Source organism: Triticum urartu, chromosome 3A, assembly GCF_056163025.1.
Source record: "Triticum urartu cultivar PI428250 chromosome 3A, HENAU_Tu73, whole genome shotgun sequence".
Classification (NCBI taxonomy): domain Eukaryota; kingdom Viridiplantae; phylum Streptophyta; class Magnoliopsida; order Poales; family Poaceae; genus Triticum; species Triticum urartu.
This window is the reverse complement of record NC_141875.1, coordinates 305,423,272-305,450,999: the sequence shown is the minus strand read 5'-3', so window position 1 is coordinate 305,450,999 and position 27,728 is coordinate 305,423,272. Positions and strand designations below refer to the sequence as shown.

General features: G+C 45.3%; 1 long non-coding RNA gene across 1 annotated transcript; it reads right to left on the bottom strand.

Moving 5' to 3' along the window:
* Positions 1-19,444: 19,444 nt before the first annotated feature.
* Positions 19,445-27,500, bottom strand: LOC147979527 (uncharacterized). Its single transcript, XR_015599715.1, has 2 exons — positions 27,425-27,500; positions 19,445-19,655 (listed from the first exon to the last, which is right to left on the bottom strand). It is a non-coding gene; the product is annotated as an uncharacterized LOC147979527 (long non-coding RNA).
* Between the last annotated feature and the right edge of the window lie 228 nt (positions 27,501-27,728).

Genomic DNA, 27,728 nt, shown 5'->3' with positions numbered 1-27,728 from the left:
ACCACTTGATGTCTCACATATCATGTGGTGCGAGCTTTAGTTTGGGATGTTCAACTGTAAGGTACCCATCTATGGACCTTACCTGTTTCTGTTGATCTCGAAGACTTGGGAGAAGCTCTATCTCAATGATGAGTTTCTTGCCCCTGACTGAACTCGTCATGAGCCCATCAAGCTCCGTGTCAAGCCCTAGTGGGCCAACACTACTACTCGTGCTGAGGTAGCGGATGCTCAGATGCATGTGGATGAGGATGACATTGAGGAGGAGGACACTGATGAGGATAGCTCTGCTGGCTACTCGTATTCATATTTCTGAGCCTTCTTGGGCTAAGAAGATGAAGTACAAGATGAAGGCTCTCTTCCGCATGCAGGCCAAGGGGCAGTACCGGTCTCATGTTGCTAAGAAGGAGAGTTGCCACCGCGACAAGAGAATCTTGAGGACGTTTAGCGAGGACATATCCAGTGGGTCTGAGAAGCACATCACTCTAGAGGCTGAATGGATGGTGAAGCAGGGTTACAAGTGGACTGATTCTGAGGAGGAGCCCATCCCCACTGCTGAGACCGATGAGGAGCATGACGAGTGATCGTTTTAGCTTGAGCCACCACTTGTGTCGTAGGTGTCCTCTCTGCCTTTTTGGTGTCTCGATGACAAAGGGGGAGAGACTGTAGGATTTGCGAGTCATGTGTCATGTTTTGTCTTGTCATTTTGCTTTCGTTTCGTTCTGTTTGAACCTTGTTTGCTTTTGTTTGTTTTGTGCTTGTGAGACCCTTCTATCATATGGTGTAAGACATATGCACTCTTGCGTAGCTTATTGAGCCTATGCTATCTTGTGTCATTTACTTTATGCTCATAATTTGTATCTTGCATAGCGTTAGGTTCATTATTGCAAGATATGCCTAGTCTATAAAATATAGGGGGAGTGTTGATCCTAGCATGTGTGCCATGCAGTCCAAAGCACATCTCAAATATGCACACATCTAGGGGGTGCCCGTCTATATTTTATAGATGGTGGGATTGCCGTTGTATCTCTTCATATCCCTTTGTGCAAATCCTGTATTGTCATCAATCCACCAAGAAGGGGAGATTGTAAGAGCATGTTTATCCCTTAGTAGTTTTGGTGATTGGCGATAATGCTTTTGCGGACTAATCGTGTGCAATGTGCATTTCAGATATACCGTGTCTAAGAACAAGATGTTTTGGTACCCCTCAGAGCTTATCGAAGACGATGTGTCTCTACGTTTCTTTTCGGTGGACTTGAGTCGTAGGAAAGCCATACTATTAAGAGGTTTGGGTGGAATCAACACGTACACGTCTGCTCCTTTTTGCACCACCTCTCCTTTGGCTCTTTGGAGCATCCTCCGTCTCTCTGCGTCTTTGCAAAATGAAGGACTCCTAGTGTTGTTGTTCTGGGGCACGCGGTAGTACTGCTCTTCAGAGCGGTAGTACCGCGGGGCCTTGCGGTAGTACCAGCCATAGGCGCGGTAGTACCACAGGTACTCACGATAGTACCGCTCCTTGGGAGCGGTAGTACCGTGGCCTCTGGCCAGGCTTAGCCGCTCGAGCGGTTGTAGGGGCGGATGTAATTTTTTTACATCCGCGCCCTACGCGGTAGTACCGCCCCATGGGTGCGGTAGTACCGTGAGCCCTGGCCTGGCACAACAACATGAGCGGAAGTAGGGGCGGATGTAATTTTTTACATCTGCACCCTACGCGGTAGTACCGCTCCAGGCATGTGGCACTACTGTGCTGGATTTTTGCACAGATCCCAACTCAGCGAAGTTGCCGCGGATGTATTTTATATGTCCGTGCCTTCCCAACTCTGGACTATCCCTGCCTTGCAGTTGTACCGCAAGGGGGAGCGGTAGTACCGCGCCAGCGGTTCTACCGCCCTCTGCTTCATCGCATCAGGGCTGCTTTGGATTCTGCTGCATGGGCGGTAGTACCGCAATGTCTTGCGGTAGTATCGTGTGCCCTAGCGGTAGTATCGCCCTCCGGTGTGGTAGTACCGTGCTTCACAGGATGAGTTGGTGGATAAAGGTTGGATTTCTTCTTAAACTATATAAGGGGAGTGTTCTTCTCTGAGTTGACTAACTCTTCCACCTTCAAGCTCCATTGTTTCTCTAAGATCCATTTTCGTTGATCTCTCTCCCTAGCCTATCAAACTTGATGATCTCCTAGGGATTGGTTGAGAAGGCCTAGATTTACACATCCAGAAAGAGATATTTGATTCCCCCCTCTAATCCCTTGCGGATCTTGTTAATCTTGGGTGTTTGAGCACCCTAGACGGTTGAGGTCATTGCGGAGCCATACTCCATTATGGTGAAGTTTCATGGTGTTGTTGGGAGCCTACAATTAAGTTGTGGAGATTGCCCCAACCTTGTTTGTAAAGGTTCGATCGCCGCCTTCAAGGGCACCCACTACTACAGAAAACCCTAGCAGTGTTGGGGAACGTAGTAATTTCAAAATTTTCCTACGCACACGCAAGATTATGGTGATACACAGCAACGAGAGGGGAGAGTGTTGTCTACGTACCCTCGTAGACTGGAAGCGGAAGCGTTAGCACAACGCAGTTGATGTACTCGTACGTCTTCACGGCCCGACCGATCAAGCACCGAAACTACGACACCTCCGAGTTCTAGCACACGTTCAGCTCGATGACGATCTCCGGACTCCGATCCAGCAGAATGTCGGGGAAGAGTTCCGTCAGCACGACGGCGTGGTGACGATCTTGATGTTCTACCGTCGCAGGGCTTCGCCTAAGCACCGCTACAATATTATCTAGGATTATGGTGGAAGGGGGAACCGCACACGGCTAAGAGATCAATGATCAATTGTTGTGTCTTTGGGGTGCCCCCTGCACCAGTATATAAAGGAGCAAGGGAAGAGGAGGCCGGCCCTAGGAGGGGGCGCGCCAAGTGTGGAGTCCTACTAGGATTCCCTAGTCCTAGTAGGATTCCACCTCCCATATGGAATAGGAAAAGAGGAAGGGAAAAGGAGAAGGAAGGAAGGGGGCGCCCCCCTTCCCTAGTCCAATTAGGACCAGACCAAGGGGAGGGGTGCGGCCACCCTTGAGGCCCTTTTCCTTCTTTCCCGTATGGCCCAATAAGGCCCAATACGTATTCCCATAACTCTCCGGTACTCCGAAAAATACCCGAATCACTCGGAACCTTTCCGATGTCCGAATATAGTCGTCCAATATATCGATCTTTACGTCTCGACCATTTTGAGACTCCTCGTCATGTCCTCGATCTCATCTGGGACTCCGAACTCCTTCGGTACATCAAAACTCATAAACTCATAATATAACTGTCATCGAAACCTTACGCGTGCGGACCCTACGGGTTGGAAAACAATGTAGACATGACCGAGACACGTCTCCGGTCAATAACCAATAGCGGAACCTGGATGCTCATATTGGCTCCGACATATTCTATGAAGATCTTTATCGGCCAGACCGCATAACAACATACGTTGTTCCCTTTATCATCGGTATGTTACTTGCCCGAGATTCGATCGTCGGTATCTCAATACCTAGTTCAATCTCGTTACCGGCAAGTCTCTTTACTCGTTCCGTAATACATCATCCTGCAACTAACTCATTAGTTGCAATGCTTGCAAGGCTTAAGTGATGTGCATTACCGAGAGGGCCCAGAGATACCTCTCCGACAATCGGAGTGACGAATCCTAATCTCGAAATACGCCAACCCAACAAGTACCTTCGGAGACACCTGTAGAGCACCTTTATAATCACCCAGTTACGTTGTGACGTTTGGTGACACACAAAGTGTCCTCCGGTAAACGGGAGTTGCATAATCTCATAGTCATAGGAACATGTATAAGTCATGAAGAAAGCAATAGCAACAAACTAAACGATCAAGTGCTATGCTAACGGAATGGGTCAAGTCAATCACATCATTCTCCTAATGATGTGATCCCGTTAATCAAATGACAACTCATGTCTATGGTTAGGAAACATAACCATCTTTGGCCAACGAGCTAGTCAAGTAGAGGCATACTAGTGACACTCTGTTTGTCTATGTATTCACACATGTATTATGTTTCCGGTTAATACAATTCTACCATGAATAATAAAAATTTATCATGATATAAGGAAATAAATAATAACTTTATTATTGCCTCTAGGGCATATTTCCTTCAGTCTCCCACTTGCACTAGAGTCAATAATCTAGTTCACATTGCCATGTGATTTAACATCGATGGTTCACATCACCATGTGATTAACACCCATAGTTCACATCGACATGTGACCAACACCCAAAGGGTTTACTAGAGTCAATAATCTAGTTCACATCACTATGTGATTAACACCCAAAGAGTACTGAGGTGTGATCATGTTTTGCTTGTGAGAGAAGTTTAGTCAACGGGTCTGCCACATTCAAATCCGTAAGTATTTTGCAAATTTCTATGTCAACAATGCTCTGCATGGAGCTACTCTAGCTAATTGCTCCCACTTTCAATATGTATCCAGATTGAGACTTAGAGTCATCTGGATCAGTGTCAAAAATTGCATCGACGTAACCCTTTACGACAAACCTTTTGTCACCTCCATAATCGAGAAACATATCCTTATTCCAATAAAGATAATTTTGACCCATGTCCAGTGATCTACTCCTAGATCACTATTGTACTCCCTTGCCAAACTCAGGGCAGGGTATACAATAGGTCTGGTACACAGCATGGCATACTTTATAGAACCTATGGCTGAGGCATAGGGAATGACTTTCATTCTCTCTCTATCTTCTGCCGTGGTCGGGTTTTGAGTCTTACTCAACTTCACACCTTTGTAACACAGGCAAGAACTCCTTCTTTGACTGTTCCATTTTGAACTACTTCAAAATCTTGTCAAGGTATGTACTCATTGAAAAACTTATCAAGCGTCTTGATTTATCTCTATAGATCTTGATGCTCAATATGTAAGCAGCTTCACCGAGGTCTTTCTTTGAAAAAAAAACTCCTTTCAAACATTCCTTTATGCTTTGCAGAATAATTCTACATTATCTCCGATCAACAATATGTCTTTCACATATACTTATCAGAAATGTTGTAGTGCTCCCACTCACTTTCTTGTAAATACAGGCTTCACTGCAAGTCTGTATAAAACTATATGCTTTGATCAACTTATCAAAGCGTATATTCCAACTCTGAGATGCTTGCACAAGTCCTTAGATGGATCGCTGGAGCTTGCATATTTTGTTAGTACCTTTAGGATTGACAAAACCTTCTGGCTGCATCATATACAACTCTTCTTTAATAAATCCATTAAGGAATGCAGTTTTGTTATCCATTTGCCAGATTTCATAAAATGCGGCAATTGCCAACATGATTCGGACAAACTTAAGCATAGATACGAGTGAGAAACTCTCATCATAGTCAACACCTTGAACTTGTCGAAAACCTTTTTGCGACAATTCTAGCTTTGTAGATAGTAGCACTACTATGAGCGTCCGTCTTCCTCTTGAAGATACATTTAATCTCAATGGCTCACCGATCATTGGGCAAGTCAATCAAAGTCCATACTTTGTTCTCATACATGGATCTCATCTCAGATTTCATGGCCTCAAGCCATTTCGCAGAATCTGGGCTCATCATCGCTTCCTCATAGTTCGTAGGCTCATCATGGTCAAGGAACATGACCTCCAGAACAGGATTATCGTACCACTCTGGTGCGGATCTCACTCTGGTTTACCTACGAGGTTCGGTAGTAACTTGATCTGAAGTTACATGATCATCATCATTAGCTTCCTCACTAATCGGTGTAGTAGTCACAGGAACAGATTTCTGTGATGAACTACTTTCCAATAAGGGAGCTGGTACAGTTACCTCATCAAGTTCTACTTTCCTCCCACTCACTTCTTTCGAGAGAAACTCCTTTTCTAGAAAGGATCCATTCAAAGCAACGAATATATTGCCTTCGGATCTATGATAGAAGGTGTACCCAACATTTTCTTTTGGGTATCCTATGAAGACACACTTCTCCGATTTGGGTTAGAGTTTATCAGGTTGAAACTTTTTCACATAAGCATTGCAACCTCAAACTTTATGAAACGACAGCTTAGGTTTCTTGCCAAACCATAGTTCATACGGTGTCGTCTCAACGGATTTAGATGGTGCCCTATCTAACGTGAATGCAGCTGTCTCTAATGCATAACCCCAAAACAATAGTGGTAGATCGGTAAGAGACATCATAGATCGCACCATAGCTAATAAAGTACAGTTATGACGTTCAGACACACCATTATGCTATGGTGTTCCAGGTGGCGTGAGTTGTGAAACTATTTCACATTGTTTTTAACTGAAGGCCAAACTAGTAACTCAAATATTTTACTTCTGCGATCATATCGTAGAAACTTTCATTTTTGTTACGATGATTCTCCACTTCACTCTAAAATTCTTTGAACTTTTAAAATGTTTCAGACTTGTGTTTCATCAAGTAGATATGCTCATATCTGCTCAAATCATCTGTGAAGATCAGAAAATAATGATACCTGCTACGAGCCTCAATATTCATCGGACCACATACATCAGTATGTATGATTTCCAACAAATCTGTTGCTCGCTCCATTGTTCTGGAGAACAGAGTCTTAGTCATCTTGCCCATGAGGCATGGTTCGCAAGCATCAACTGATTCATAATCAAGTGATTCCAAAAGCCCATCAGCATGGATTTTCTTCATGCGCCTTACACCAATATGACCTAAACAGCAGTGCCACAAATAAATTGCACCATCATTATTAACTTTGCATCTTTTGGTTTCAATATTATGAATATGTGTATCACTACGATCAAGATCCAACGAACCATTTTCATTGTGTGTGTAACCATATAAGGTTTTATTCTTGTAAACAGAACAACAATTTATTCTCTTACATAAATGAATAACCGTATTGCAATAAACATGATCAAATCAAATTCATGCTCAACGCAAACACCAAATAACACTTATTTAGGTTCAACACTAATCCCAAAAGCATAGGGAGTGTGCGATGATGATCATATCAATCTTGGAACCACTTCCAACACACATCGTCACTTCACCCTTAACTAGTCTATGTTCATTCTGCAACTCCCGTTTCGAGTTACTACTCTTAGCAACTGAACCAGTATCAAATATCGAGGGGTTGCTATGAACACTAGTAAAATACACATCAATAATCTGTATATCAAATATATCTTTGTTCACTTTGCCATCCTTCTTATCCGCCAAATACTTGGGGCAGTTCCGCTTCCAGTGACCAGTCCCTTTGCAGTAGAAGCACTTAGTCTCAGGCTTAGGACCAGACTTGGGCTTCTACACTTAAGCAGCAACTTGCTTGCCATTCTTCTTGAAGTTCCCCTTCTTCCCTTTGCCCTTTTCTTGAAACTAGTGGTCTTGTCTACCATCAACACTTGATATTTTTCTTGATTTCTACCTTCGTCGATTTCAGCATTATGAAGAGCTTGGGAATCGTTTCCGTTATCCCTTGCATATCATAGTTCATCACGAAGTTCTACTAACTTGGTGATGGTGACTAGAGAATTCTGGCAATCACTATTTTATCTGGAAGATTAACTCCCACTTGATTCAAGCGATTGTAGTACCCAGACAATCTGAGCACATGCTCGCTGCTTGAGCTATTCTCCTCCATCTTTTAGCTATAGAACTTATTGGAGACTTCATATCTCTCAACTCGGGTATTTGCTTGAAATATTAACTTCAACTCCTGGAACATCTCATATGGTCCATGACGTTCAAAACGTCTTTGAAGTCCCGATTCTAAGCAGTTTAAGCATGGTGTACTAAACTATCAAGTAGTCATCATATTGAGCTAGCCAAATGTTCATAACATCTGCATCTACTCCTGCAATAGGTTTGTCACCTAGCGGTGCATCAAAGACATAATTCTTCTGTGCAGCAATGAGGATAAACCTCAGATCACGGATCCAATCCGCATCATTGCTACTAAAAACTTTCAACTTAGTTTTCTCTAGGAACATATCAAAAATAAAACAGGGGAGCTAAACGCGAGCTATTGATCTACAACATAGATATGCTAATACTACTAGGACTAAGTTCATGATAAATTAAAGTTCAATTAATCATATTACTTAAGAACTCCCACTCAGATAGACATCCCTCTAATCCTCTAAGTGATCACGTGATCCAAATCAACTAAACCATGTCCGATCATCACGTGAGATGGAGTAGTTTCAATGGTGAACATCACTATGTTGATCATATCTACTATATGATTCACGCTCGACCTTTCGGTCTCCGTGTTCCGAGGCCATATCTGTTATATGCTAGGCTCGTCAAGTTTAACCTGAGTATTCCGCGTGTGCAACTGTTTTGCACCCGTTGTATTTGAACATAGAGCCTATCACACCCGATCATCACGTGGTGTCTCAGCACGAAGAACTTTCGCAACGGTGCATACTCAGGGAGAACATTTATACTTTGATAATTTAGTGAGGGATCATCTTATAATGCTACCATCAATCAAAGCAAGATAAGATGCATAAAAGATAAACATCACATGAAATCAATATAAGTGATATGATATGGCCATCATCATCTTGTACTTGTGATCTCCATCTCCGAAGTACCGTCATGATCACCATCGTCACCGGCGTGACACCTTGATCTCCATCGTAGCATCGTTGTCGTCTCGCCAATCTTATGCTTCCACGACTATCGCTACCGCTTACTGATAAAGTAAAGCATTACAGCGCGATTGCATTGCATACAATAAAGCGACAACCATATGGCTCCTACCAGTTGCCGATAACTCGGTTACAAAACATGATCATCTCATACAATAAAATTTAGCATCATGTCTTGACCATATCACATCACAACATGCCCTGCAAAAACAAGTTAGACGTCCTCTACTTTGTTGTTGCAAGTTTTACGTGGCTGCTACAGGCTTAGCAAGAACCGTTCTTACCTACGCATCAAAACCACAACGATAGTTTGTCAAGTTGGTGCTGTTTTAACCATCGCAAGGACCGGGCGTAGCCACACTTGGTTCAACTAAAGTTGGAGAAACTGACACCCGCCAGCCACCTGTGTGCAAAGCACGTCGGTAGAACCAGTCTCGCGTAAGCGTACGCGTAATGTCGGTCTGGGCCGCTTCATCCAACAATACCGCCGAACCAAAATATGAAATGCTGGTAAGCAGTATGACTTATATCGCCCACAACTCACTTGTGTTCTACTCGTGCATAACATCAACGCATAAAACCTGGCTCGGATGCCACTGTTGGGGAACGTAGTAATTTCAAAATTTTCCTACGCACACGCAAGATCATGGTGATGCATAGCAACGAGAGGGGAGAGTGTTGTCTACGTACCCTCGTAGACTGGAAGCGGAAGCATTAGCACAACGCGGTTACTGTAGTCGTACGTCTTCACGGCCCGACCGATCAAGCACCGAAACTATGGCACCTCCGAGTTCTAGCACACGTTCAGCTCGATGACGATCTCCAGACTCCGATCCAGCAGAATGTCGGGGAAGAGTTCCGTCAGCACGACGGTGTGGTGACGATCTTGATGTTCTACCGTTGCAGGGCTTCGCCTAAGCACAGCTACAATATTATCCAGGATTATGGTGGAAGGGGGCACCGCACACGGCTAAGAGATCAATGATCAATTGTTGTGTCTTTGGGGTGCCCCTGCACCCGTATATAAAGGAGCAAGGGAGGAGGAGGCCGGCCCTAGGAGGGGGCGCGCCAAGTGTGGAGTCCTACTAGGACTCCCTAGTCCGAGTAGGATTCCACCTCCCATATGGAATAGGAAAAGAGGAAGGGAAAATGAGAAGGAAGGAAGGGGGCGCCCCCCTTCCCTAGTCCAATTCGGACCAGACCAAGCGGAGGGGTGCGGCCACCCTTGAGGCCCTTTTCCTTCTTTCCCGTATGGCCCAATAAGGCCCAATACGTATTCCCATAACTCTCCGGTACTCCGAAAAATACCCGAATCACTCGGAACCTTTCCAATGTCCGAATATAGTCGTCCAATATATCGATCTTTACGTCTCGACCATTTTGAGACTCCTCGTCATGTCCCCGATCTCATCCGGGACTCCGAACTCCTTCGGTACATCAAAACTAATAAACTCATAATATAACTGTCATCGAAAGCTTAAGCGTGCGGACCCTACGGGTTCGAGAACAATGTAGACATGACCGAGACACGTCTCCAGCCAATAACCAATAGCGGAACCTGGATGCTCATATTGGCTCCCACATATTCTACGAAGATCTTTATCGGTCAGACTGCATAACAACATACGTTGTTCCCTTTGTCATCGGTATGTTACTTGCCCGAGATTCGATCGTCGTTATCTCAATACCTAATTCAATCTCATTACCGGCAAGTCTCTTTACTCGTTCCGTAATACATCATCCTGCAACTAACTCATTAGTTGCAATGCTTGCAAGGCTTAAGTGATGTGCATTACTGAGAGGGCCCAGAGATACCTCTCAGACAATCGGAGTGACAAATCCTAATCTCCAAATATGCCAACCCAACAAGTACCTTCAGAGACACCTGTAGAGCACCTTTATAATCACCCAGTTACGTTGTGACGTTTGGTGGCACACAGAGTGTTCCTCCGGTAAACGGGAGTTGCATAATCTCATAGTCATAGGAACATGTATAAGTCATGAAGAAAGCAATAGCAACAAACTAAACGATCAAGTGCTATGCTAACGGAATGGGTCAAGTCAATCACATCATTCTCCTAATGATGTGATCCCGTTAATCAAATGACAACTCATGTCTATGGTTAGGAAACATAACCATTTTTTATCAACGAACTAGTCAAGTAGAGGCATACTAGTGACACTCTGTTTGTCTATGTATTCACACATGTATTATGTTTCCGGTTAATACAATTCTAGCATGAGTAATAAACATTTATCATGATATAAGGAAATGAATAATAACTTTATTATTGCCTCTAGGGAATATTTCCTTCAAGTAGTAGCGCTTGAAATATGCATAGCAGTAGCGCTGGTTCCAATGCTACTACTAGCGCACTACAACTAAGTTGTAGCAGTAGCGCTGGTACATGCAGCGCTACTACTAAGTATTGTTAGCGCACTACTACTAAGTTGTAGCAGTAGCGCTTCCTGGACCAGCGCTACTGATAGTTATCAGTAGTGTTTTTTCATGTGAAGCGCTACTGCTAATGTTCCTGCTTTCGCCGACCCTCACCCCCTACGTATTTGTGGTGTATTTATACAGGCTCTATACAATAGTTTCATCAGATCATACTAAACATACACTATTCTCATCATATCATAGACATATAGTAATCTCATCATAGCATCATCATCATTCAACACAAATATCATCAAATCTCGAAAATAGCGATACACAAGTGCGATCATGTCATGTCTCGAATAAGTGCAACTGCATGGTCATGGCACACACACAAGTTTCATCATCTCTATCTAAAGCATGACGTAGAAGAGAAGAGCGATCAGCATGAGCAAGAGCGTGACTATGTAGTATCGGCGGTCCCACCCCTGCTCATGCTGGAGTGTCCACCTCAAGTAACTACTTTCCGCTTCAGCTCTACTATCGAACCCTCTGTGCCTAGGACCCAGGTACCTGTGCACCTAGGCCTGAGCAGCTAGCCAGTGGTCGTAGACTCCTGGAACCCTCCCTACGTACACGGCATGGTAGCCCTTCGCCATCTCTGATCTATGTACATGCATCGTGAGTTGATGAATTAAACGATAATATGCAACATAATGTACTTAGGAAAACAAAGAGGCATAATTAGGAAAATGCAATCAAACAATAGTAAACATAAATGACGAAGTTCCTCATACCCAAACTAATTAACTAGAGCGATCTACGCTAGTTCAGGACCATAGTTTAGTTACATCACATAGTTTCGCCGTGCATAAATTCAATGTTTTGCCATAGAAAGACAGTAGTGGCACATTGTCATGAACAATCAGTCCTCCATGTCGGCGGTCCAATCTTCATAGTCAGGGAGGAAGCACCCGAGCTTCTTGAAAGGCTTCAGGTCCAGACGCTGAGCGAGTAGCGGTGCTCGGACGTCTTCCCCCGTGATTGGCCCATGGTAGAACATCCCTGTTGGTTCGAGGACCTGCTTCATGATCACTTGGGCAAGTTCACACTGTACATGATAAAACTCAGCTCTGATTCGATGATCCGGTGTCCTTCCTATTCTTTTGGCCCAGCTGACAATCTCGGCATCGTTGGTAGTAGGTGACATGCGAAGGAGTTGATTATCCCTTCTATACTCGAGCAGGTGATGCATGAGGTAGAATCCATCAGCTATACTGGTGTGCGGTTGCTGTATGCAGCAGAAGTCGCTCTTATGACCAAAATCTAGCCCGCAATTCCTGTACCTTTTCACCTTGATATATCAACCAGACAGGCTGATGGTTAACATGGCACTATCGAGAACACTCTTTATGTGCTTGTAATCCTTTTTCCTAAGGTTCTTCGATGAGTCCAAGTACATCGCCTGGGAGTATTCCGGGGACAGAATGATGAGGACGCCCCCCCCCTCGCTGTGCAAATTAAGTACACCTCAAATTAGCCTCCATGCTTGCAATGGAATGATTAACACTTACGAAAGGATATGTGCGGATGACTTACGTGGGATGATAAGGCAAGAGAATCACTTCCTTGTCCTTATTAGCGATCATGAATTCGCCGAGGTACTTGCTCGCATAGTCACAGTGCTCTTTGCAAACTACCAAGAAGTTCTCGTGCATATAGAACAGGTCCGCGACGCAGATATATTTGATGTTCTCGACCCTGATGAAGTGGTTCAGATACAGCGCATATATGCGGATGAACTGGAAATCCAGCTTGGTCATGTGGAACATGTCGTAGATGTAGTCAAATCGTAGGATGGTCATCTCTCAACGTACAACCTCCCACCTGGCACCTGAGCCGCGTAAAGCGGGTATCTTGGTTTTTCCACGACTAGAAGGCTTTTCTCTCTGGCCAGCACATCTTCATGGAGTCTCCTTAGATCATTGTTCACTATTTGCTCTAGCTATTTCGTAGGTAGGATCGGGTGGCCCATGACATGGAAGCGTTGCGCACCTTCAACAGGTATTCTATCTACCACCTGGGTCTCTAGAGGCGGTTGGCTGCTTGAAGTAGCTCTGGCTCCTTTAGGGCCTTTCTTGTCCGATCTCCTCCTTTGCTTCTTGGTGGATGGCGGTAGTGAGCCCACCATACCTTCCCTAACCACCACCCCCAGTGTTGTCGGGCTAATCAATGGACGGGCGTCGTGGGGTTGCTGGGTACAGGCACCATCTGGAGGCGTCTCCTGCGATGATCGCTTGAAGAGAGACTTTTTGCATTCCGCCTTAGGATGTTCCGGCTCCGTAAAATCAGGCAGCATCAAGTCATCATCTCCACGCTCATAGCCCGAGTCTTCGCTGTCCTGAGCCATCAATCCTCCATCATCATAGGCAGTATTGAAATACTTGTCTGGGTCATCATCATCATCATCCTCCATGTCATCATCAACACTTGCTTCTTTAACAATAGGGGCCACATCTTCTGGCACTAATGGAGGCTCTCCCTCGCGTCGTCCGCTATCACTCGCCATGACAGGTGCAGGTAATGTGGTAGGTGGGGTGGTGTTCATACCTTGTTGGGAAGGTGGCGTTGGCGTGATACTGGGAGCCTCGAGAAGAAGAAGAGACTTGGACCAAGGCCAGAACCAGCTCTTGCATGCGCCAATCATCTTAGGGGTCTCGTCGTCATCGACTGGTACCAGAGGAGGCAAATCCTCGAAGCCCGCTAAGACACTGGCCACGTTAACCTTGAAGACGCCATCGGGCATCTCTCGGTTGTGGAACATGCGGTCCTTTAGCTTCACGATCGTTGCCTTTCCCACGGCCACCTTATGGCCCTTGATGTTGTAGAGTAGGGTGCATGGGGAGTCACCGGCCTACGAAGGAGACATGTCTGTGACGTCAAACATCCGAAAGGCAACTGAAATGGAAGACTATAGACATGCTGCTGAAAAAGGGAATGACGCGTAATTACCATGAGGGCGTCAAGCTCAGCCATCGATGAAGGCCCACCGACCATGCAAGAGATGGAGGTCGAGCTGCTATGAACAGGAGCGGGAACTTTTGCGGTTGCTTGATCAGGTGCCGGTGCTCTGGTGTTCACCGAATTTCTCCCGACAAAGCTAGGAAGGGGAAAGTCCTCCGGCCGTGTATTTCGATTGTTCTCCGTGAAATCCCATAGTGCCGGAAGCAAGCGGACCACCGCGTCAGTGACTGCTACATTGACGACCCCGAGCAACTCTTCTTTGGTCTTAGCTTTTGTCTTATTGACCGAAATTTTGATCTTCTCGTCGATGCTCTCCTGAGTGATGACTGAGTGTCTCTTCCTTCTTTCCTCCAGATCCTCGGGGTAGCACGTCTTCCACGAGGCGCCATCTCCGACGCCGTGCACACGTCCATAGGACGGCGGCTTGTCCAGAGGGACCTTCTTCAGTATGTTTAGGGCCCGATTGAATGGGGTATCCCACTTGGGCCTCGCCGATGAATGTGACGACTTGTCACTTTCGGGTGCCTTTTATTGCTACTCTTTATACAAAAGGAACGTGAATGGTTTACTAATGTCACAAGACTTGCAATCGAATTGATTGGAAGCTATAATATGATAATGTGGTAATATAACAATTACCAGAAGTCTCATGAAGTCCCTCGTGATCGGGTCCGTGTAAAAGATCTTTTTTTCTTTGTCCCACTTGTACCGGGCCTTGATCCAGTCATGCTCCAGCGGGTCAGTGAACTCCGCCAAGGGGTCTGGGATTCCATGACTTTCACATTCGGCGTCCTCCTTGGCCCATACGGTCCTCTTCCCCTCGTAACCACAGCTTCTGAGGCGGTGGGAGGCGTGTTCCTGGCCTAGAGCGCCTTCATTTTCTTCGACTTTCCCTTCACTTCTTCTTTAGCGCAATTCCCCTTGAATTTTGCAAAGTACTCTTCAGTTATTGACGGATTGTCAGCATGAATCTTGGACCACGGTTCATTCTTTGCAATCGCTTTTTTCACCCGAACATTCCAGGAGGACAAGTCGTTGGTGAACGTCACCATCGCCATGTCGTTTATCTTTGTCATGGCGATGCCGTTCCACGGATCTTCATATTCTTTTTCATTGCGGTCGGGGAACAAGAACTTATTGTGCAACTTCTTTAGGAGCATGTTCTCCATATGTGGTATTTGCCTCAACCTCTCGTCGTTGATGTTGGCGGTTTCCCTGAGGATGCATCCAAGTTGATTGCCCCAACACGAGCGCGCTTCCTCCGGTGCCATTGGCTCAAACTTCTTGGGGTGCATCTCCGTGACCACAATTTGTCCGATGCCAATATCGTTTCGTGTTCGTGTCCTCTTCTTCTTTGGTGCTTTACCGGCTACGACAGCATCGTTGCCGGTCTCGGGGGTGGTGTCGGTGCTGGTGCTAGTGCTGGTGCCGGTGTCGGTGTCGGCCGGGTTGGTGCCACTACCACCACCATGCAACCCCATCTGGTGTTCGTCCAGGTAATCGAAATAGTGATTTGCTGCCTCGATGGGGTCTTCGAGGAGAGCAGAACCACCCGCGACTTTGGCGTCGGTAGACATGTTTCCTATTCAACAATTGTAAATAAAAATATAATGAAAAGAAAAAGGGGCCTATATTTGGTCGGAATGTCGATTCATTCCCCTTTCGGCAAATTCCGAGTACTCCACATGCCCTAGTTTCTAGCACAAGTCATGCAGAAAATCATGGAAATTTTTGGCATGACCTTTGCTAAAAAGTTGACACATGGAGCGCCTGAAATTTGCTGGAATGGAAATGAATCAACATTCCGGCAAAACATAGGCCACTAAGATACTTTTCAGCAATTGGCACAAGTTCATATAACATCATATGACAAATTTCCAGGACTTAGCAAATTAACCAAGTGTTAAAAACAGCAACATTGTATAGGCTATATGCTCCTAAAACATCATCTAAGGTTTTATTTGCTACTGGTTTTTATTTGCCCTAAACAAATTTTCCCTAGCTAAATTTGCTCATTTGCTAAATAAATTGTCCCTAGCTATATTTGCTACCGCCCTAATTAGCTATTGTTTTTTATAAATTTTTGCTACTATTTTTATAGCTAATTTATATACCTACAAAAACTAATTAGCTACTATTTTTTATAAATTTTAGCTACTGTTTTTTATACCTACGAAAACCAATTTGATATTGTTCTAGCTACTATTTTTTATAAATTTATAGGTATTTTATATACCCTAAACTAAATTTCCCTAGACAAAATTTCCCTAAACTAAATTGCACTAAGCTAAATTTCCTAAAGTAAATTGCCCTAAAAAAATTGCACTAAACTAGTGTTCATGGGGTTCATACATCTCCTCTCTCTCTGCTACATCTCCTAGCTAGGGTTCATATACCCAATTTAGAGAGAGAGAGAGAGAGCAGAGAGCAGAGAGAGAGAGAGAGAGGAGGGCAGGGGAGAGGAGAGGGAGAGGCTTATGTGGCGGTGGAGAGGGTGGCGGTGTTGAGGGCGGGCGCGGGGCGAGGGCCAGCGATGTCAAGGGAGGGCGCAGGGGTGGCGAGGTTGAGGGCGGGCGCATGGGCAGGGGAGAGGCGGGGCGGTGTTGTGGTCGATGGCTCAGGCTCGGGAGACGGCCAGTGACGAGGTCGATGGCGTCCAGGGGTGACGGTGGCGGCGATAGAGTGGGGGGAAGAGGGTGTTGGGAGAGTGGTCGGGACGAGAATGATAGAGGCTAAGGTGTCTCGATGTTTCGATGAGATAGATATCGTTTTCTGTGGGAGTCGACTTTGACGATCTGACTGCGAACGTGCGAAGACGTCGCACCTTAGCAATCGCTAAACCAACTTCCAAGGATTATTGACCACGCCGGAGCATGATCAACCTGACCACGAGGGTCTATTTCCTGCGAGCAAATTAAGAACAAGCAAGAAACTGAGATTGCAATCTGGATATTGTGAATAAAAGAGGAAAGCTTTATTAACGAAGGTGGGTTCTGTGACATCTTGGTCTGGTCGTTGGACACAAACGAAGTATGCGAAGTTGCATCTATGGAGAACTTTAGTCTAAACAAAACCCAAAGTCTAAACGATGCCCTAAGGGCTGTATATATGGAGGAGAGAGGGGGGATTTCGTGGCCCTTGGAGGAGGGGTCCGAAACCAAACCTAACTCTTGTTTCCCCACACATACGGACTCTAAAAACAGCCTATACTTAAGTATTTCGAAAATACATGGGCCTGGCCCAATAATAAGGTGACGCAGCACCTAGAATAGCCTCTAGACAAAATTTATGAAGTGACATCTTGTAAATTTCGTCCAAGGCTTCATGCACTCCTTATTGTGGCTTCAAAGTCCTGAAATCATCACTTGTAACTCCGTTCTTTATCCCCTTGTGCATGCCATCATCACCATGCTTGAACTTGCTCCAAGGTTCATCTTTCTTGTCCAAGCTAAGCCCTTCATTTGTAAGCAAAACAAATGTATCCAATTTAGGCAACATCATATTCTCATGAGCATTAGAATCATTACCAAGAAACGGAAGTACCTGATAATTCAATTGGCGTGCGCGAGCTCTAGTAATTGTTCCAGTATGTATAGCAGCAGGTGTTGTGGGTGTAACAATGGTATTGATGTCCTCATCATCCTCCCCTTCTTGAAATGAAGTCGTCCTCGATGAAAGGTCATCTTCCTCACCCAAATAAGGCTTCAAATCTGCAATGTTAAAAGTGGGAATAACCCCAAAATCTACAGGTAGCTCAAGTTTATATGCATTATCATTTATTTTCTCTAACACCTTAAAAGGACCATCAACACGTGGCATTAGCTTTGATTTGCGCAAATTAGGAAATCTGTCCTTGCGCAAATGTAACCAAACAAGATCTCGAGGTGCAGACACAACATGTTTTCTACCCTTATCTCCAGCAAGGTTATATTTAACATTCATACGCTCAATGTTTTCCTTAGTTAACTCATGCATTTTTAAAATCAATTCAGCACATTCTTTAGCATCAAAATTAACCTTCTCCGAAGATGGAAGAGGCAACAAATCAATAGGTGCACGAGGTAGAAAACCATACACAATTTAAAAAGAGCACATCTAAGTGGTAGCATGTAATGAACGATTATAAGCAAATTCAATATGAGGCAAGCATTCTTCCCACATTTTCTTAGTATTCTTCAAAACAGCCCTAAGCATTGTAGATAATGTTCTATTGACTACTTCAATTTGTCCATCAGTTTGGGGGTGATAAGTAGTACTAAAAATTAGTTTAGTCCCCAACTTAGCCCATAAACATCTCCAAAAGTGGCTAAGAAATTTAGTATCACGATCTGAAACAATTGTATTTGGCACACCGTGCAAGCAAATAATTTCATGAAAGAATAAATCAGCAACATTAACAGCATCATCGCTTTTATGACATGGTATAAAGTGTGCCATTTTCGAGAACCTATCCACGACAACAAATATGCTATCCCTCCCCTTCTTTGTTCGAGGTAAACCTAAAACAAAGTCCATAGATATATCCTCCCAAGGAACACTAGGTACAGGCAAAGGCATATATAAACCATGAGGATTGAGTCGTGACTTAGCTTTTTGACATGTAGTGCAGCGATCAACAGAATGCTCAACATCTCGTCTCATCTTTGGCCAAAAGAAATGTGTAGCAAGTATATCCTCCGGCTTCTTGACGCCAAAGTGTCCCATTAACCCTCCTCCATGCGCCTCCTGGAACAACAAAAGACGAACAAAGCTAGCTAGAATGCATAGCTTGTTAGCACGAAACACAAATCACTACAGGAATCAGCTACTTTGCCGTCCGCCACGGCGGACGGCAAAGGCATGAACAGCGGACGGCAAAGGCCTTTGCCGTCAGTCGCGGACGGCAAAAGGCTCCGGCAAAGTAGGCTTCGGTAAACAGCTACTTTGCCGTCTGCTACTGATGGCAAAGTCTTTGCCGTCCGCCGCAGACGGCAAAGAGAGCTCGGCAGACGGCAAAGAAGGCGGACGGCAATAATTGCACTGTCAGTCCGTTAAGTGGCTAATGGCAGGCCTTTGCCGTCCGCCGCTGACGGCAAACTTTCTAGTGTCTTTGCCGTCCGCCGTGTGATGTCATCTACACGTCACTACATGGCATGTTCTTTGGCGTCTGCCACTGATGGCAAAGTCTTTGCCGTCTGCCACGGTAGGCAAACTGGCCAAATGGGTCAGCTCCCAGGAAGCACAGCTGGATGCCACGTGTCTTCTTTGCCGTCCGCGGCAGACGGCAAAGAGCCTGCATATTGGCTCTTTTATCTGTTTTTTTATTAAATCCAACAATTTTCATCACAAATATAGATGACATATATAGATATATTTCAAAAGGCCATTACAGAGCAAACATATAAGATATCCAACCATATATATTACATGCATCCAACACATAACTTCATCATAGTTCCATCATACATAACAAGTTCAACATAGAGGCATCCAACCATATATATTACAATAGTTTCATCCAACGATACATGCATAGTTCAACGATACAAAAAGAAACAGAGAAAGGGATAAGGAGCACTCCATCTATGCAAGCTTTCGTCAAGTGAATGAACTCTGCAAAATGAAAAATAAGAAAGTTAGAACAAGAAGAGTACAACAAGAAGAAGAGTAGAACAAGAAGAAGACTAGAAGAAGAAGAGTAGAACAAGAAGAAGACTAGAACAAGAAGAGTATGTCATTTATGAGCTAACTTACATGAAATGGATCATATATGAGCTAACTAAGTTGAAATGGGTTGTTTATGAGCTAGCTAAGGTGAAATGGATCATTTATGAGCTAACTTAGTTGAAATGGGTCGTTTATGAGCTAGCTAAGGTGAAATGGATCATTTTTGAGGTAACTAAGGTGAAATGGATCGTTTTTTAGCTAACTTAGGTGAAATGGATCATTTATGAGCTAACTTAGTTGAAATGGATCATTTTTGAGCTAACTTAGGTGAAATGGATCATTTATGAGCTAATTTAGTTGAAATGGATCTTTTTGAGCTAACTTAGGTGAAATGGATCATTTAAGAGCTAATTTAGGTGAAATGGATCGTTTTTTAGGTAACCTAGGTGAAATGGATCGTTTATGAGCTAAATTAGTTGAAATGGATCATTTATGAGATAACCAAGGTAAGATTGGTCATTTTGGAGTTAACCTAGGTGAAATGGGTCATTTTAAAGCTAACGTAGGTAAAATGGATCATTTAGGAGCTAATCTAGGTAAAATGGGTCATTTTTGAGCTAACTTGGATGAACTGGATCATTTATAAGCTAACCTAGGTAAAATGGGTCATTTTAGAGCTAACTTAGGTAAAATGGATCGTCTATAAGCTAACTAAGCTAATTATACAATTTTTTACATAAGTAAGCTAAGTACAGATCGTTTTAGAGCTAACTTAGGTAAAATGGATGGTTTTGGAGGTCAGTAAGCTTATTAAGTCATTTTGGAGGTGAAGAAGCTAAGTCTAGGTCATTATGGTAAGCATTGGAGGAAATAAAGCTAAGTCTAGGTCTTTATGCATGTGTTAAGCAAAACACTAGATAAACTTACCAAGATGTAGGAGGTGTAGGAGCGGGGTGGCTCGTGTCGGTAGCTGGAGTAGGATCGTGCGATGCTTGTCTGGAGTTACGCTGCACCAAAGATCATTTCCAATGTCTTGTTAGCATGATGACACTCAAATGTTAAGACTAGCAAGTAATGTCCATTCAATAAAACTCACCGTGGTCCCAGGAGCAATCACTGGCATCGGCGGAGCGGTCTGACCTGTCTTCTCGCACACAGACTGCACATTTGGTTTTGATGACTCAGTCATACTAGTTAGTAATGAGACAAACACTACATGAATGTTTTGGCTAATCTGCAGAAGAAACTTACCACAAGGAGCTCGTACATGGCCCTTGCCTGCATGTCATTCCGTGCCCTCTCCTCCTCCATCATCTTTGTCGTCCTCTCCTACAACTCCCGCTGCCTCTCCGCCGCCTCCGCCAGAAGTTTCTCCGTTCTATCTCTCTCACTCTGTATAGCAGCCTGCAACACCACTCACATGACCATTTGTAATCATTGATGGAAGCGCACAGAATGTAATGGAGAAAGATAACTGAGTACGTATCACTAACCTTGATGGCGAGTTGCACTGGCCGTTCACGAGGCCTTATCTCAGGAGCGGAGCTCGACTGGCGCGCCTTGATCTCCGGGAGAGTGCTAGGACAACGGATAAGTCCATCTCCAATGGCTATGGAGCCATGGGACCTCCCGCCACCAGATATCATCAACAGCTCTGGATCAATGGGACCCTGGCTCGGGTTAAATTCCTCCCCTTTCCTCGCCTTCCCCTCATCTCTATATCTCACGAGCTTGTTGTGGGAGGAGATGTTGGTGAAGTTGTTTGCATCATCGAGGTCAGACTGAGAGAAAGCCTTGACTTTCTTGAAAGAGGCAGTGTGGGCCATGGCATACAGGTCGTACACCTCTGGCACCTTATCCGCCTTATTGTAGCGTGCCTGAAAGAGAGAAACAATGAAAATTAGTAATTAAAGGGCGCAAGCTAGCATGATGAATGAATTGCATGAATCATGAAGCAAACCACATACCCAGTTGCGCCCGAACTGATATAAGTTGGAGCTGCCTTGATGGTGTGGCACACCTTCCATTTGGGCACGTTTGTCCTTGGCCTCGTTGTGGAGGGCTAGCCATTGTGGAGAGCACCACTCATCGACCAACACCTCCCAACAATCCATCCGATCCGCACACCATCTCGGAGGCGCCTAAGTTAGCAAATAGAAACTTGAGCGCTACGGCTAAGAATTACTAAATGAAGGAACTTAAGTAGAGAAGGCCTTAAGAATTACCTTCATGTACTGCTCCTTACTCAGGAACTTATCGCGGCACGCCGGCTTGGTCTTCTTGATACCACGCAAGGCGTAGTAGTCTCGAACAGCCTGCACCCGAGCCTCGTGCCGTAAGTTCTGGAGTAGGCGCTTGCAGACGTTCTCGATAACATGTGCCGCGTCCTCCTCGTATCCCTCCTCACACCTGTAGAATGTCTGCAATCAAATGAGACAATATTGATTAGTACAATTAATAACTAGCTAGTTGAAGATTTTTAAATGTGTAAAGGAGAAATTAGCCAAAACTTTCTGATCACCATGTCTGCCCTCGTGTCGCACATGACACCGTTGATAATCTCATCCGGCGGGGCCGGGGCAGCCACGTAGTGCTCCCAGCTCAATCCAAGCTCTGGAAGCCGACCCTCACCAGGCAACGTGACAAACCCCGGGAAGTTTTGCCGGCAAAGAACTCCAAGGACGGAGTTGGGCCGGCGGACACTATGATGGTGGTCCCAACCCCTGCAGCATGACAAGGCCAACGCATTAGTTATTTGAAAAAACGTGAATGCACAAGGTACAAAAATATTAAATGCACTTACGTACCTCTCCCCATCAGGGAAAATCAACCACCTCTGCTCGCGGGTCACCGGCACGGACGGGAGCCGTGTAGCACCACGCTGGTAGACGGTGCCCCCCTCCTCCTCAAGATCAGTCGGCTCCCCACCATCATCAGCATGGCCACTCGGCTCCTCGGGCTGATCCGGCCAGGTACCCCATCCGGATGTGTGCTCCTCCGGGGTCACGTGGGCCGAACTCTCGTGGGCCGAAGGCCAGTCGACCCGAGGCTCGTGGGCCCAAGACCCGTGGACCGGAGGCTCGTGGACCAGAGTCCGTGTAGCCTCCTCCTCGGACGAGTCCACCCTAGCAGTCACGTGCTCGGGTGAAACAGCCGGGGGTGGCGGTGAGGAAGGCGTCGTAGCCCTACCTCCTCTCCCACGACCACGTGCCCCACCTCCTCTCTTCCTACCTTGAGCTCGTCCCCTGCTGGGCACCGCGGTCGACGAAGAAGGGCCCGGCAGTGTGGCCATACTGTCCAGCAACGCTCGGCGGAGAGGTGCGTCTGGAATGGAAGACCTCAGACCACGCTCCCGACCAGCGCCCACCATCTTTCAACACCTGCCATGACAAACAGTAAACGAAATTAGTACAACATAAAAAAAGACCGACATGAATAATAATATGTGTATCACTTAAGTGTATCATCATCAAGTACAACATAAAAAAAATGTAATACCTGACACTACTAATAATCTTGATCAGTATCATCAATAAATGCATAATCATCATCATCACTATAATCAATGACGGGCTCATAGGGTTCATTGGCATCAACATGTGCAAGGCCACCTTGACGTAATCGGTCAAGCATTGACAGGTCATCCGCAGCAGTAACCTCTTCTTGTTCCGGCTCTACTTGTTCCTCCTCTGGGGTGATGTCGGATTCATTGTCGCTGTCTACTTCAATGTTTTGGGGTGAAGTATAGCGGTTCTTGAAACGCTTTTTGGAAAGACGTGTCTCTTGGAAGAATTCTCCTTCATATGTGTCTGAGTTAATGTGAGGTTCATAATCCTCTTCCTTTGGGGGAGAAAGTCTAGCACGTGGCGGCACTTCATAAACGACATCCCAACCTTTCAGATTTGGATTAGTTTGGCAGGCCCACGGTAGATAGAATACTTGGGTCGCCTGTTGAGCCATAATATAGACATCAGGAACATCTAAATGAGTGCTTTGGTTGATTTCAACTAGCCCTACATGTTCATGAGTCCTTCTAGTCTCCTTCCGCTGAAACCAATAACATTTGAAGACTACGACATTCGGTGGATTTTCACCATAGAACAGAAGTTCATAAATTGCTTCAACTCTCCCATAATACTCGATACCTCCTTCGCCGATAGCAGATACACAACAATTTGTTGACTTTCGGTCGGCCATAGATAGCTCTTTGCCATAGGTACGAAAGCGATACCCGTTGATGTCGTACTTGTCAAATGAACGGACCTTATAGTCAAAACCATTAGCGACTTGTCTCAATTCGGCATCCATAGACTCTGAATTAGCCTACAAGTTTAATATGAAAGGATTGTTGCATTATGCACAAATTAGCGAATGATATGAAATTGTCTAATAGAAATTACCGTTTGTTTGAACCAAGAGATGAAACCGGGATAGCCACCTCCTTGCTTTGCGAGAAGCTCATACTCTTCGACAGAATCCTTTTGGATCTCCGCTCCATACGAGAATATGGTGACGTATCGACTGTATGACATATCCAGGAATAAGAGTAGTTCAAAGGAAATAGAAGTTGCGAAACAATGTACCGAGAACTTACTCGATGTACGGCCGCACTTCTATCAGGTTGTTGAAGATATACAATGAAATGGTCCGCCATTCTTCGTTATCCAAAGATACTGGATGTGAAACACTAGCTGGTGCGAGATTCCCTTGGAATAGGCTGAGGTTGGATCCACCCTTTTTAGGCTCGTCAGCATTGTACCGAGGCTTCAGATTATGCAAATGACGATTTTTGGCTTCGTAGTGCGCTGTTACGAAGTTTGCCGCCTCCTCTGTGATGAATGCCTCAGCCATCGATGCTTCAATTCTACGTTTATTTTTACATTTTTCTCGAAGCGTCTTCTGCATCCTCTCAGTTGGGTAGCACCAACGATTTTGCACGGGACCCCCCAATCTTGCCTCGGTCGGGAGATGCAAAATCAAATGCTGCATTGGATTAAAGAAGCCCGGTGGAAAGATCTTCTCTAACTTGCAGATCAACTCCGCCGCCAACTCTTCCATTTCTTCTAGCACGCCAGGCGATAGTTCTTTCGCACAAAGAACATGGAAGAAATAGCTGAGTTCTGCCAGTACTAGCCATTCATCCTCAGGGATGAAGCCACGCAACATCACCGGCATTACCCGCTCAATCCATATGTGCCAATCATGACTCTTGAGACCAAATATCTTCAGTTTATCAAGATTCGCTCCCCTCTTTAGATTCGCTGCATACCCATCGGGGAACATCAACTGCTGTTGCACCCACAAGAGAATTTCCCTCATAGCTGGCCTTCCAAGATTGAACCATGCCTTTGGCTTCATCCAGTTCTGCTTTCCTTTCGGTTCTTTCATGTTTTGTAACGGCCTATCACATAGCGCCTCCAGATCGACTCTAGCCTTAGTATTATCCTTTGACTTCCCATCTATGCCGAACAATGTACCAAAAAGTGCCTCGGCGATATTCTTCTCAGTGTGCATCACGTCGATGTTGTGTGGGCAAAGGAGGTCTTTGAAGTAAGGCAGATCCCATAAGCATGTTTTGTGAGTCCACGCATGCTTAGTATTATACCCCTTGAAGTACCCTGGACGTTGTGGATCTGGATCGAGAGCGTTTAACTGATCCAGGGTCTGTTGGCCTGTCAATGCAGGTGGTGCAGAGTTTTTGACAACTCTACCCCTGATGAAGTTCTTCTTGTCTTTCCTGAACTTATGGCGAGGATCCAGGAACTGTCTATGCATGTCGAAGCAAGAAAACTTGTGACCGGCCTGAAGCCAACGAAACTCAAGAGCTCCCTTGCATGTGGGGCACGGGAACCTTCCATGCACACACCAGCCAACGAATAGCGCATACGCCGGCAAGTCATGCGTCGAGTACATGTACCAGACACGCATTATGAAGTTCCGTTTGCTAAAGGCGTCGTATGTCTTGAACCCATTATCCCAGGCTTCTTGCAATTCGTCCTTAAGCGGCTGCATGTACACATTCATATTTTTGCCCGGATAGTTGGGTCCTGGAATTATCAACGTCAGGAAAATGTTCTTTCTTTGCATAATCTGTCCGGGGGGGGGAGATTGAGTGGAAAGACAAATACGGGCCAACAACTGTATTGGGCTGCCGTCATACCAAACACACTGAACCCATCCGTGCTGATGCCGACTCGAGGATGCCTCGGATCTGCCACTTTGTCAGCATGTAATTCATCAAACTTTTTCCACGCAACACCATCCGATGTGTGTACCATCATCAGATTCCCATCTGCATCTAGTTCAGTTCTTTTGCCTGTTTTGTGCCATGTCATCTGTCTGGCCGTCTCTTCGACCATGAAAAGACGTTGAAGTCTTGGTACGATTGGCATATACCGAAGAACAGTAATGGGGATTTTGGTCTGTGTCTTCTCACCCATACCGTTGTCTACCACAATATACCTGGAAGACTTGCAAATGGGACAATAGTTCAAGTCCGCATAGTCAAGCCTAAATAAGGCACATCCTTTCTCACAGGCATGTATCTTCTCATAGGGCATCTTCAGTGCATGGAGGATTTTGTCCGACTGGTACAGGTTTGCAGGCATTACATGGCCTTTGGGTAGAAAGCGTCCAAATACTGTCATAATTGCGTCATAGCATTCTCTGCCCAAGTTGAACTGAGCCTTCAGAGCCATTACTTGTGAGATGGCATCCAACTGACAAAGCTCAGTGTGCTCGTGGAGCGGACGTTTCGAAGACTCCAACATTTCATTGAAGGCCTTTGCACATTCCTCCATCTCCTCATCCGAATCCCGAGCATCATCATAGCCTTGCACCATGTTTTCCATCCCGGTACCATGCTCGTTGGTGCGACGACGATCCACCTCAGCTCGGTCACGTTGGGCAGACTCACCATGAAATGTCCACACCATATAATCGGGCGTAAAACCACTCTTCTGCAGGTGTTTGCCCATTTCAGCCTCTGTCTTCTTTTCCCAATTGCCGCACCGGAAACAGGGGCACCAGGTTTTCTTTTGGCCATTTGCAAATGCGGCTTGCACAAACCCCTTAGTTTTTGTGAACCATTCAGCGCTCCATTTGTTCTGACCAGTGTGACCGGTATACATCCAAGCACGGTCACTCATCTTGACTTTCAGAGCTACTGGACACACAACAATTATATATGTAATTCACCATGTATATATTCATCAGTTGATCTACTTTGTCAATTTTATTACGTCCATGCAACCTACACTCTAATAGGTAATGATAGGTCCTAATCCCACCCGTGTATGTGTAGATTGGGTTTATTTTCCCATGCTATGCTCCGGATCCGACGCAAAATTTCGGCAGCACCTCCCCGCTGTTCTCCTGATACACGTCTCTGCAATAAACAGAGAGGATGTGTACCCGGAGAACAACAGGGGAGGCACTGACGAAATATATGCGTCGGATCCGGAGCAAAGCATATGGGAAAACGAACCCAATCTACACATACTCGGGCTGTCCATGGATAGCGTTGGACAATTCGAAAGAATCAAGGTTATATATATGCAAATGCATGCATATTTATAACTATGATGCTTTCGAACGGGAGACACATATTGGTTACGCATACTGATGATTCAAGACACATACATAGCTAGCTATCAAGTTTCATCGGAATAGATCAAATAATTAATGGGGGAGGAGGACTTGTCATTTGTGCTCACCCACGAACGAAGGGGCAGAGCTCGTCAAACGCACGGCGAGGTCGTCGAACACCAAACCTCGCAGCGATGAAACAACTGCACATTTAAAACTACACGATCAACACAATTATATATGATGTTTTTCATAACAAAATCGAAAAATATATGACCTAACTAATAATTCACAAATATATGACCCCGTCGGCCTCTCGAAGGCCAAAGAACACCTTTACGGGAGGTGTCGGTGGTCGGGGTGTCCTGTCGGTGTCGGGGTGCCGTGTCGGGGTCGGGGTGCTGTTTCGGGGTCGGGGGGTCGGGGTGTCGT